The 10,772-nt window shown below is 35.2% G+C and overlaps 1 pseudogene; it reads right to left on the bottom strand.

The window, feature by feature from the left end:
• Positions 1–508: 508 nt before the first annotated feature.
• LOC120191895 lies at positions 509–7,856 on the bottom strand (annotated as a pseudogene).
• Between the last annotated feature and the right edge of the window lie 2,916 nt (positions 7,857–10,772).

Here is a 10,772-nt window from a genome sequence, read left to right as displayed (position 1 = left end):
AAGGAGTTTTGTATTTTAAATTCTATTCAGTAAATTTTATCATTGGTAATTTTTTTATTCAGTAAATCATGTAGAGTCATTGAAGGATTAACAGAATAAAAAATGCCTCAAATGTCTTAAAAATCATACCTATTAAAGAAACTAAAAAGTTTACGTTTGCCCCCCCCCCCTTTTTTTCCCTTTCCATTAATATTTTCATTTGCTTTAATTTTTATAAAAAGAAAAGTTTGTTTATGGTACATTAGTAATTACCATCATTTTCATAATCCATATATTATTTTTTCCCTTCAAAACATTTGGGGTGCTCGTGGCCTGTGAATTTGCTTTAGCAGACTAAGATATTTTTATGTACTTGAAAACTTAAATTTCAGAATTCAAGTTTATATAAAAAGGGAAATTCAAACCCAAATTTTTAAACTCAAGTTACACAACATAGCACCAATGAGGCCCTTTCCAATTTCCAATTTCCAACTTTGAAAAAGGAAACAAAAATGGTTATAAAGGAGACTCTTTCTTGATGCAAATGGGAGCAGCAGACATATCCAAGCTGCTAGCCTTCAAATCAATATATTATTTTTTTATCATATCAATACCTTCGCCTGACTGAGTGATTCTCTACAAGGTGAAGCAGCTTTTCTTCATTCATTAGCTTTCATTTGTTCTTTGTTGGCTGTGCAGAGGAAATCGATCAGTCAATGCAAAAACAATGATGTGCTGGGAAAACAACAAATGGTGATATTAACATTGTCATTTATGAATGCAGCTCCATGAAGTAATGGCATGGAGATTTCTCAAGTCAACAAGCTACATTATCAGCCTTTAAAGATTTCTCATATATGAGACAGGATCCGTTCACACCGTGTAAAACTTTTTAGTTTTACACCTTTCTTAGGATCATTAGATGAGTGAAAATAGAAGGCTGAGATTAACAATAGGAAATGAGCAGATATTCATGGAAAAAAAAAGGAAATAATCTCAGTCGTATATTTCCACTCATCCAACAATCCTAGAAAGGTTAGGTGTACGTGGATCCTAAAACCCCCCTTTCTATATATATATATAGTTGTTCTAACCAACTACATTAAGGCATGCTATACAGGCGTTGTCGGCATGCGTAAGGGGGTTAATATAAAGGTGTTTGTATTTATCTATAAAAATAATATTAACACGCACCTTGTAGAGATTTTTCAAACTCTTTCAATTGCTGGATGAAGCCAGGATTAGGAGCAGCCAAGGGTCGTTTGCTCCTCACATGTTCCAAGGCCTCTGATAAGCTCATACCATGCTTTTTCATTAAATAAGCAAGAACAACAGTCACACTGCATGACAAAACAATTTTCAGTACACAGAATGACTTATCTGAGAAAAGAAATCTTCAAGTTAAGCATCTAGCAATTGTAAGGACCAATGTGTAGCCTGAAAGAATATCTTTTCAGAATGTGTTATTTAAGCATTGGAAAGCAGAGAAGAAGTTATGTCACAAATTGTTGATCCTTGCAAGGTGAATAGACACTATTTGGAAAATACAGTTTTGATAATCAGGCTGCTAACTGAAGCAAATTATGACAAACCCTGAATATTTAACTCTATTTCCAAATGTAATTGTTACAGTGCTTCTCAATTCGCTTCTACATACTAGCATCAACAACACGAGCAAAGTAACCATACTTAAAAAGGTTAATCAGCACATTGCCACCTTATAGAGACAAAATTCAAGTGAAATTAAATCCTTTATTAATGATTTAAACCAGAGATCTGAAGGCAATGTAAACCTGGGATGTCGCCTCACTAAAAAGCACACTTAGACACGTCAAGCACTCAAGCATGTGCCTGGTCAAAAATGACTCACCGAAAAGGATTTGAGGTATTTTTTTATTTTATTTTCTTGTGCTAAAATGCATACCTTAAAAACAGTGGATATAAGCATGGCAAGTTGGCAACACAATACAGAAGTGTGGATATTGAATGCAAGTCACCTAAACACATAAAATATCTGTAGGAACCAATCAAGTCAGAAAGAACAAAAGATCAGTAGTAACATTACCTTCTTGATTTTCCAACAAAGCAGTGAACTAATACACCACCACCTTGTCTTCTTGCTTCATCAATGAAATTGAAGCATTCATCAAAATACTGACTTATGTCTGTGTCTTCTTTGTCCAAGACTGTCTCAAAGATGGCGGAAAAAGATTATAAGAGTTGTCACTGAATGCCAAATTTGTATGCTCGGAAGGGTTAAAGTTATAACATTAATAAGCATAAGAAAACATAGCAGCAGGATAGATATCAGATTAAAGCACCAACACTTATTCTTTCTATGGAAGGAAGAAATCATAATGCAGCAGAGGAAGCACATAAAAAACTATACAAAATCATTATGTAACAAGAGGAACAAATCGGGTAGAAATTAATAAAACATGAAGGGAACTAACAGGATGATGGAGCATAGAGAGCAGACAGTTAAATATGCAGTGATTAGCATACAATTGAACCTCAAGGATAACTAGTCAAAATCTTAGTTTTTCTTTTTTGGCCAGTGTAACAATCTTCGACTTAGCTAGAAACTCATCAATGAATACTACTTTTGTATATAATCATATATTACCGACATTTAAAATATTTATGTTAACTATCATCTTACTTCTTTTCCAAGTATGAGGATTTTAGGCTTATATTTGGCATCTTGTAACTTATAGGGGTCTTGGATGTTGAATATTTGAGTTATGGTGATATTTTCTTCCTCTGTTGATTCCTTTCTAATGTTCTCTCTATTTCTTTTGTTATCCCCAATTTCCTCCAACCCCTCACTATTTTCATTCAATTTTCGATTTTACTACCAGATTTTTATAGTTGATCTCTTCTGCTTACTTATCCTACATCACTCTGTTTTTAAACAAAATTCTGGCAAAGCTAAAGTATGCATTAGGAGATAGCTTGATTTTCACTTGGGTGTCATCAAGCACACTGCACAAATGCACACCGTTTAGATAACGATAGACAAACGAATTTACAATGCCAAGGAATCCGGAGCATGAAAAGTTCCAGCTTTATGATATGTTAGTTCAGTCGTACAACCTGATAAGGGAGAACTGTAGGAATTATAGAGATGATTTGTTATCATTCCTATAGAGATATGATTTGTTACCATTCCTATAGAGATATGATTTTGTAAATAGATTTCTACAATCCCTTATTTTAAGGGATCATATCATGGGATTATTATTTTTTCTTTCTTAGAGTTTCCTACTTTAGAGAGATATTTTATATATAAATATGTAATCTGTCATATTGAAAAGAATAAGAAATTACAGAGAATTACTCTGATTTCTATATGGTATCAGCTTAGGTTACGGTTTCTTTCCAACCTAGACGATGTCCACAACTTCTTCTCCTACTCCGGAGATCACTTCAAATCCAGAAAATTTTTCTGGTTCTGCTGCTCAATCAGAAGGTAATCTGGTCATGAAAGAACCAGAAGGTAAACCTCATGCTACAGTTTTTTTTCTCCTCCCAGTCGTCCCCTAATTGGATCCTCGATTCTGGTGCTACGGATCATATGACTGGTAATAAGGATTTGTTTTGCAATTTTTTCCAAACTTTGGTAAAGCTGTCAAAACGGCTGATGGTTCTTTGTGCAAAATAGAAGAACATGACACTGTTATTCTCAATGACCAGATTGTACTTAAAAATGTCCTCTTCGTACCAAATCTGGCTTGCAATCTCGTTTCCGTTAGTAAACTTTCCACCGACTTGCACTGCTCTGCAATTTTTAATGATATTGATTGTACTTTGCAGGCACTGAACTCGAAGAAGATGATTGGTAAGGCCAGCTTGCAGAATGATCTCTTTCTGCCTCTACTAAAACCGAAATCTCGAAATCTTTCACCGCTTTAAAAAAAGTTGATAATGTTATGTTATGGCACTATCGTTTAGGTCATCCTATTTTTCACTATCTTGCGAAAGTTTTTCCTGCTCTATTCATTCATAAAAGGCCAAATTCTTTTTCTTGCAAAGTGTGCTCTCTTGCCAAACATACTAAATCAACTTATTCTCCTTCTACATATAATCCTTCTCACCCTTTTGCTTTGATCCACAATGATATTTGGGGTCCTTCTCGGGTGAAGAATGTTGATAATTGTAAGTGGTTTATCACTTTCATTGATGATCACAGTAGGATAACTTGGACTTATTTGCTAAAAGATAAATCTGAAATTGCTGGTGTTTTTACCCAATTTTATAACATGGTTCTCACTCAATTTGGGTCTAAAATTCATCTCTTTAAATCTGATAATGGTAGTGAATTTTTTGCTAAGTCTTTGGGTGTGTTTTTCAGGGAAAAGGGCATAGTTCAGATTAGTTCTTGTGTTGACACCCCACAACAAAACGGTATTGCCGAAAGAAAAAATAGACACCTCCTTGAAGTTACTCGTTTTCTTCTATTTACCACTAATGTTCCAAAATATTTGTGGGGGGAAGCCTTATTAACTGCTACATATTTAATCAATCGAATTCCTAGTAAGGTTTTACAATTTCAAACACCTCAATCTATATTTTTGCAATACTTTCCCCATTTTAAACCTATCTCCTCCATTCTTCCACTTAAAATATTTGGTTGTACTGTTTTTATCCAAAACATTGCTCCTAATAAGTCCAAGTTAGATCCTAAATCATTAAAGTGTGTACTGGTTGGGTATTCTTCACTCAAGAAGGGTTATAAATGCTATCATCCTCCTTCTAAAAGATTTTTCACCACTATGGATATCACTTTTTATGAGCAGGATCCCTATTTCATTCAGGCTAAAATTCAGGGGGAGACATGGAGCGATTTTCAGCCATATCAGGTATCTCCACCCACTTTTCATTCTCAGCCTTCAGAATTGCCATCATCCTTGTCTTTACCTATAGATTTGTCACCTGTAACTACTCCCATTGATCCACCTGTAGTTCCTATCACTACTTCACCCATACCCACTTTAAATACCCTTCCTGAAAATACACCTACTCCCATTCAAAATCTTCCACAAACAACACCAATCAAACAACTCCGTTTCTATACAAGGAAAAGAAAACACATTCATGAGGCTGTTTTGCAATCTGATTCTTGCCGAGAATTGGATTTGGGTCCAGCTGCCAAAATAGAAGAAGAAATCAGTAAGTCTATTTCCACTACTCTAGATGACTTCCCTATTGCTATTAGAAAAGGGGTTAGACAGTGCACCAAGCATCCTATTGAAAAATTTGCTGGTTATAATTCTCTGATGCCTTCTTTTCAAGCATTTACAGCAACCTTGGATAAAGAACAGGTTCCCACAAGCATAACTGAAGCTCTAAAGGATTCTAAATGGAGAAGGGCTGTTGAAGAGGAAATTTCTGCACTAGAGAAAAATGCTACTTGGACTGTTACAGAACTTCCTCAAGGAAATAAGGTTGTTGGCTGTAAATGGATCTTTGCTGTAAAGTATAACTCTAATGGTAGCATCCAACGATACAAAGCGAGACTAGTGGCCAAAGGTTTTACGCAAACATATGAGATAGATTTCACATAAACCTTTGCACCTGTGGCGAAGCTGAATACTGTTCGAGTACTCCTAAGTTTGACTGTAAATTGCGATTGGCAATTACACCAACTTGATGTAAAAAACACTTTTCTTAATGGCCAGCTAGAAGAAGAAGTCTATATGAAAATGTCACCTGGCTTACAGTCTGCTGAAGGTAGCAATAAGGTTTGCAAGCTCAACAAGTCTCTATACGGGTTAAAACAATCACCCATAGCTTGGTTCGAGAGGTTCACTAAAGTCATCCTAAAAAACGGCTACTAGCAGTCCCTCGCCGATCATACTCTTTTCATCAAGGTAACTTCTACAAATAAGAAAGCTATCCTTATTGTGTACGTGGACGGCATAATTCTTACCGGAGATGACGAAGAAGAGATTTGCAATTTGAAGAAGTTGTTAAATAAGGAATTCGAAACCAAGGACTTGGGAAAGCTAAGGTATTTCCTAGGAATGGAGGTGGCAAGGTTAAAAGAAGGACTTGTGATCAACCAAAGAAAATATATACTTGATTTACTCAAAGAAACTGGTTTTCTTGGTTGTAAGCCGAATGATACACCAATGGAGGCAAGCTTGAAATTCAACAAAGAATATGGGTCCTTAGTAGACAAAGAGAAATTTCAAAGATTAGTTGGGAAACTAATTTATTTATCCTTGACAAGGCCAGATATAGCATTTCCTGTAAATGTGATAAGTCAACACATAACCAATCATACTGAAGAGCATATGGCAGCAACAAATAGAATTCTCAAGTACTTGAAGAAAACTCCAGGACACGGTTTAATGTTTAAGAAGACACAAGACAGAAATGTTAAGATCTTTACAGATTCTAGTTGGGCCGGAGACCTTACTGAAAGGAGATCCACTAGTGGCTACTGCACCTTTGTTTGGGGAAACCTTACAACTTGGAGAAGTAAGAAACAATCTATCGTTTCAAGAAGTAGTGCTGAAGCTGAATTCAGAGCATTAGCATTGGGAATATGTGAAGGAATTTGGCTACTTAAACTACTGAAATAACTTGTCACTAATCAAGAGGATCACTTTGAAGTTTTGTGTGATAATCAATCTGCTATTCAAATTGCCAAGAACCCAGTTCAACATGATCGGACAAAGCATGTTGAGATTGATAGGCATTTTATTGCTGATCAAGTTAACAAAAAGACAGCGACACTTTCATACATTCCTTCAGAAGAACAAGTTGCAGACATTCTTACTAAGGCTTTGCCAAAGCCTGTTTTCAATAAATTCCTATTCAAGCTGGGATTATACAATGTATATTCTCCAGCTTGAGGGGGAGTGTAGGAATTATAGAGATGAGTTGTTTCCATTCCTATAGAGATATGATTTGTTACCATTCCTATAGAGATATGATTTTGTAAATAGATTTCTAAAATCCCTTATTTTAAGGGATCATATCCTAGGATTATTATTTTTCCTTTCTTAGAGTTTCCTACTTTAGAGAGATATTTTGTATATAAATATGTAATCTGTCATATTGAAAAGAATAAGCAATTACAGAGAATTACTCTGATTTCTACAAGAACATTCCTACCAGGTATAACTTTATACACAAAGTCATCCGTATGCGCAGGCTTTAGGGAACAAGCCACAGTTAAGATATGAGTGATATTAAAACGTTTAAGTGCATCCACATTATTAGCAGCTGCAATAGAACCCAAAAAGAGACCCTGATAAATTGAAAGGAAAAAGAAATGCAAATCTTCAGAAAATAATCAGGCGGATAAACAAAATAAAAGAGAAGACAAGGAAACCATGTCTATTACCTCTTCAATTACACTTGGTACGGTGTCTTCTTTGAAAGTTTTTGTGAAATTTATAACTCACAAAAGAGCTGCTATTTGATTTCGCCTAGAATCATCAATGTGACTCATTCTGAGAAAATTAGATAAAATCTCCTTTATATTTTTCTCCTTTAAAAACAGGCATAAAACAACCATAAATTGCATGCTCCAATAACCCTAACCAGAGACCAATGCAATCTTTTATGCTAGGGGAAAACTTATAAAATTTTGAAGGACAAAAATATATTATCAACATAAAAACCCAAGAAAATATCTAAAATGTATGAAAATTTGAAATTTGACCGTCCCGGACAGCCCCGACCGATCCATCACTGACCCCTAACTAGAAATAGGTATCCTAGTAAGAATTCAATAACAATGGAAACAAACGTACCAAAAAATGAAGCAAAATTAAACTGCAGTAAGATGACATGTTCATATACAATTGCAATTTCAAAAACCTTTTGAATCAAAGTCAGTGAATGATTTTGTGCAAGAAATTAATTAACCAAGGGTAGAAATATTTCAGAAATCCACCACCCAAATTAATAATTTTTCATATTTATAAGTCAAGAAATCTATGAAATGGGAAATTTTTTTATATGAAAACCATCGTCAAAAGTAGATTATATTACATGAAAAAAGAATTCTAAAATTGATTTTCTGTGAAAACAGCGAGAAGGGTAATTCAAGAAACCAAAATCATCATTATTTAGAGCCTCATAAAATTATAAATTAGCATAAAAAACCAATCAAAATCCACGTTAACTTTCAAGAGCTGCTCCCATTTCTAAAATAATAATAATTGCATTGGAAATAAAGGTGTTTCAATTATTTTATTGAAAACAATCAAAATAATTTTACCTGGAAAGATTTGAATACCCTGCGAATTCAGAGGAAATAGTTAAAAGAAAATGGTGATGACCTGAATTAAATATTGAGAAAATAACCCCAGTGACCAAAAATGCCTTATAATATACGATTTTAACTAACTTTTTTTGGATTTGTAAAAATGACCAACTAAATCGTAATGCGATCGATAATTCGCAACGCGATCTCCGGTATCGCAAATCAGTTTCCAGATTCGCAACGCGATTCTGACTATCGCATTGCGATTTCCCAAATTCGCGTTGCGATTTTCCTAATTCGCAATGCAAATACGTAAATCGCAATGCGATTACGTAAATCGTAATGCGAATTAGGAAAATCGCAATGTGATTACGTAAATCGCAATGCGATTACGTATTCGCATTGCGATTTACGTAATCGCATTACAATTTTCCTAATTCGCATTGCGATTTACATAGCGCCATTCGTATTAACGCGTATTTTTTTTCAAACTCCAAACACGAATATATTAATATATCGGAAACTGAACCGTCCACAGTATATCCCGTAATCGCAACTCATAACCTAAAACCTAAAATCACAACTCAGTCTCATCTCCATCTCTCACTCTCTACGGCAAAATCCGTCCATATCTCCGAAGATTTCCGTCCCCATCTCCGGCGAAATCCCTCACAACCTTCACGGTCAGAAATCCCTCACAGTCATTCAGAAATGAAAAATCAACCTCCGAGGGTTAGTTTTTTTAATTATTTTTATTTTGAAATTTTTGCATTATTTTAGGTTTTTCATATTGAAATTGATGATAAGTTTACTAGTAATTTCAATAATAGATTAACCATTTCACTTAGATTTCTTATTAAATTCATTTGATTGCTGCCAATACTGCTAAACTGTTTAGTCTTTAACCCTGTGAAGTTAGTATTTGTCTTTGTTTTGTCTTTTGGTTGAAGTAATGCAGAAGAAGAATAGTTTATAAACTTAAAATCGCAACATGAAAATGAAAATCGCAACACGAAAATGACTATCGCAACGAGAGAAATGAAAATCGCAACGCGAAATGAAAATCGCAACGATATAATTGCAACACGAAACCAAAATCGCATTGTGATTTTCATTTCGCGTTGCGATTCTCTCGTTGCGATTTTAATTTCGCGTTGCGATTCTCTCGTTGCGATTTTCATTTCGCGTTACGATTCTCTCGTTGCGATAGTCATTTCCGCGTTGCGATTTTCATTCTCTCATTGCGATTTTCATTTCAACCAAAAGACAAAACAGTGTTACAAATTTTAGTTTCAAGAATAAACTACAATTTATGTTTATTGTTTTTGGTATATCTTCACAGTGTAGTTTTTGGTATATCTAACTTGGTATGTTTATTGTTTTTGTAGAAATTTTTTTCGGCTTCATTGACATTAAGGAATAAAGTTAGCCTAGCCACTATAATTGCTTCGAAGCTTTCACCTGCACAAAGAAAATTGTTTGAGGAAACCTGCTTCGGGCCATGGCTGAGAGTACAGCATCCGGGTGGATATGCTAATTTGATCTATTTGTGGCTTCAGACCATGACTAGCGATCTACCCGACAGTATACAACGTGGTGAGGAAGAGATATGGTTTCATTTTCCACCGGCATATACTTGTTTTGGGCGGAATGAGTTTTGCTTAATCACTGGTCTACGATTCGGACACGATGATATAGGCCGATGCACTCGTCATATCACCCGCCCATCATGGTTATCCAGGGTTTTTCCTGATGAGTCAATAAAGAATCCGAATTTACATGTCGACGACCTGAAGAAATTGTTTAATAAGAAAGATGGTTTTACTCGGATAAATGACTTCGATGTTGTCCGAGTATGCCTTCTAGTACTTTTGTATGCCGGCTTTTTAGGTAGAGAGTCCAGACAACATATTCCTCAGGAGCTAATATTATTGGTAGAGGACTTAAATGCATGGAATCTGTTTCCGTGGGGTTCGTATATATGGAAAGCTACCTGGACTAAGTTGTCGTATGCCTTTGATGACTGCAGAAGTTTGCGTGGCGATGGGTCGAAATACACTTTGTCAGGCTTTGTTTGGGCCTTTAAGGTAAGAATTTCTATATAATGTTTTCAAAATTATAATTAATTATTTAACAATTACTAATGTTTGTTATTATATTGTTTGTAGATTTGGATATTCGAGGCTTTCCCAGCATGCAGACATATGCATTAAAAACTTCAAATAATATTCCTAGGGCTATTTCCTGGAAGAGGAAACGTCTGTTGGATTGGGAAGACTTAATACCATATGCGACAATAAATAATGTAAGTTAACACAAATACTATCATATATAAAAAGTTATTAATAGTAGACGTTTAACTTTGTTTGAGTTTTTATACTTTTAGAAGGCCAACACTCCATTAATGAGACTGACACCCACGGAGGCTGAGCTTGCCACTGATTGGTGGCAAGCTAGTCAGCGTTTTCTTGATGGCACGAATGATGAGCAGCCTCCACTTCCTCCACTTCGAGAGCCATCACCTCACCCAGAGCCATCACCTGATCGACCCGACTATACACCTCTACAA

This window comes from Hibiscus syriacus, unplaced genomic scaffold (assembly GCF_006381635.1).
Source record: "Hibiscus syriacus cultivar Baekdansim isolate YM2019G1 unplaced genomic scaffold, ASM638163v2 tig00116971_pilon, whole genome shotgun sequence".
Taxonomy (NCBI): domain Eukaryota; kingdom Viridiplantae; phylum Streptophyta; class Magnoliopsida; order Malvales; family Malvaceae; genus Hibiscus; species Hibiscus syriacus.
The sequence above is the reverse complement of the archived record's forward strand: the minus strand, read 5'-3'. Positions and strand labels throughout refer to the sequence as shown.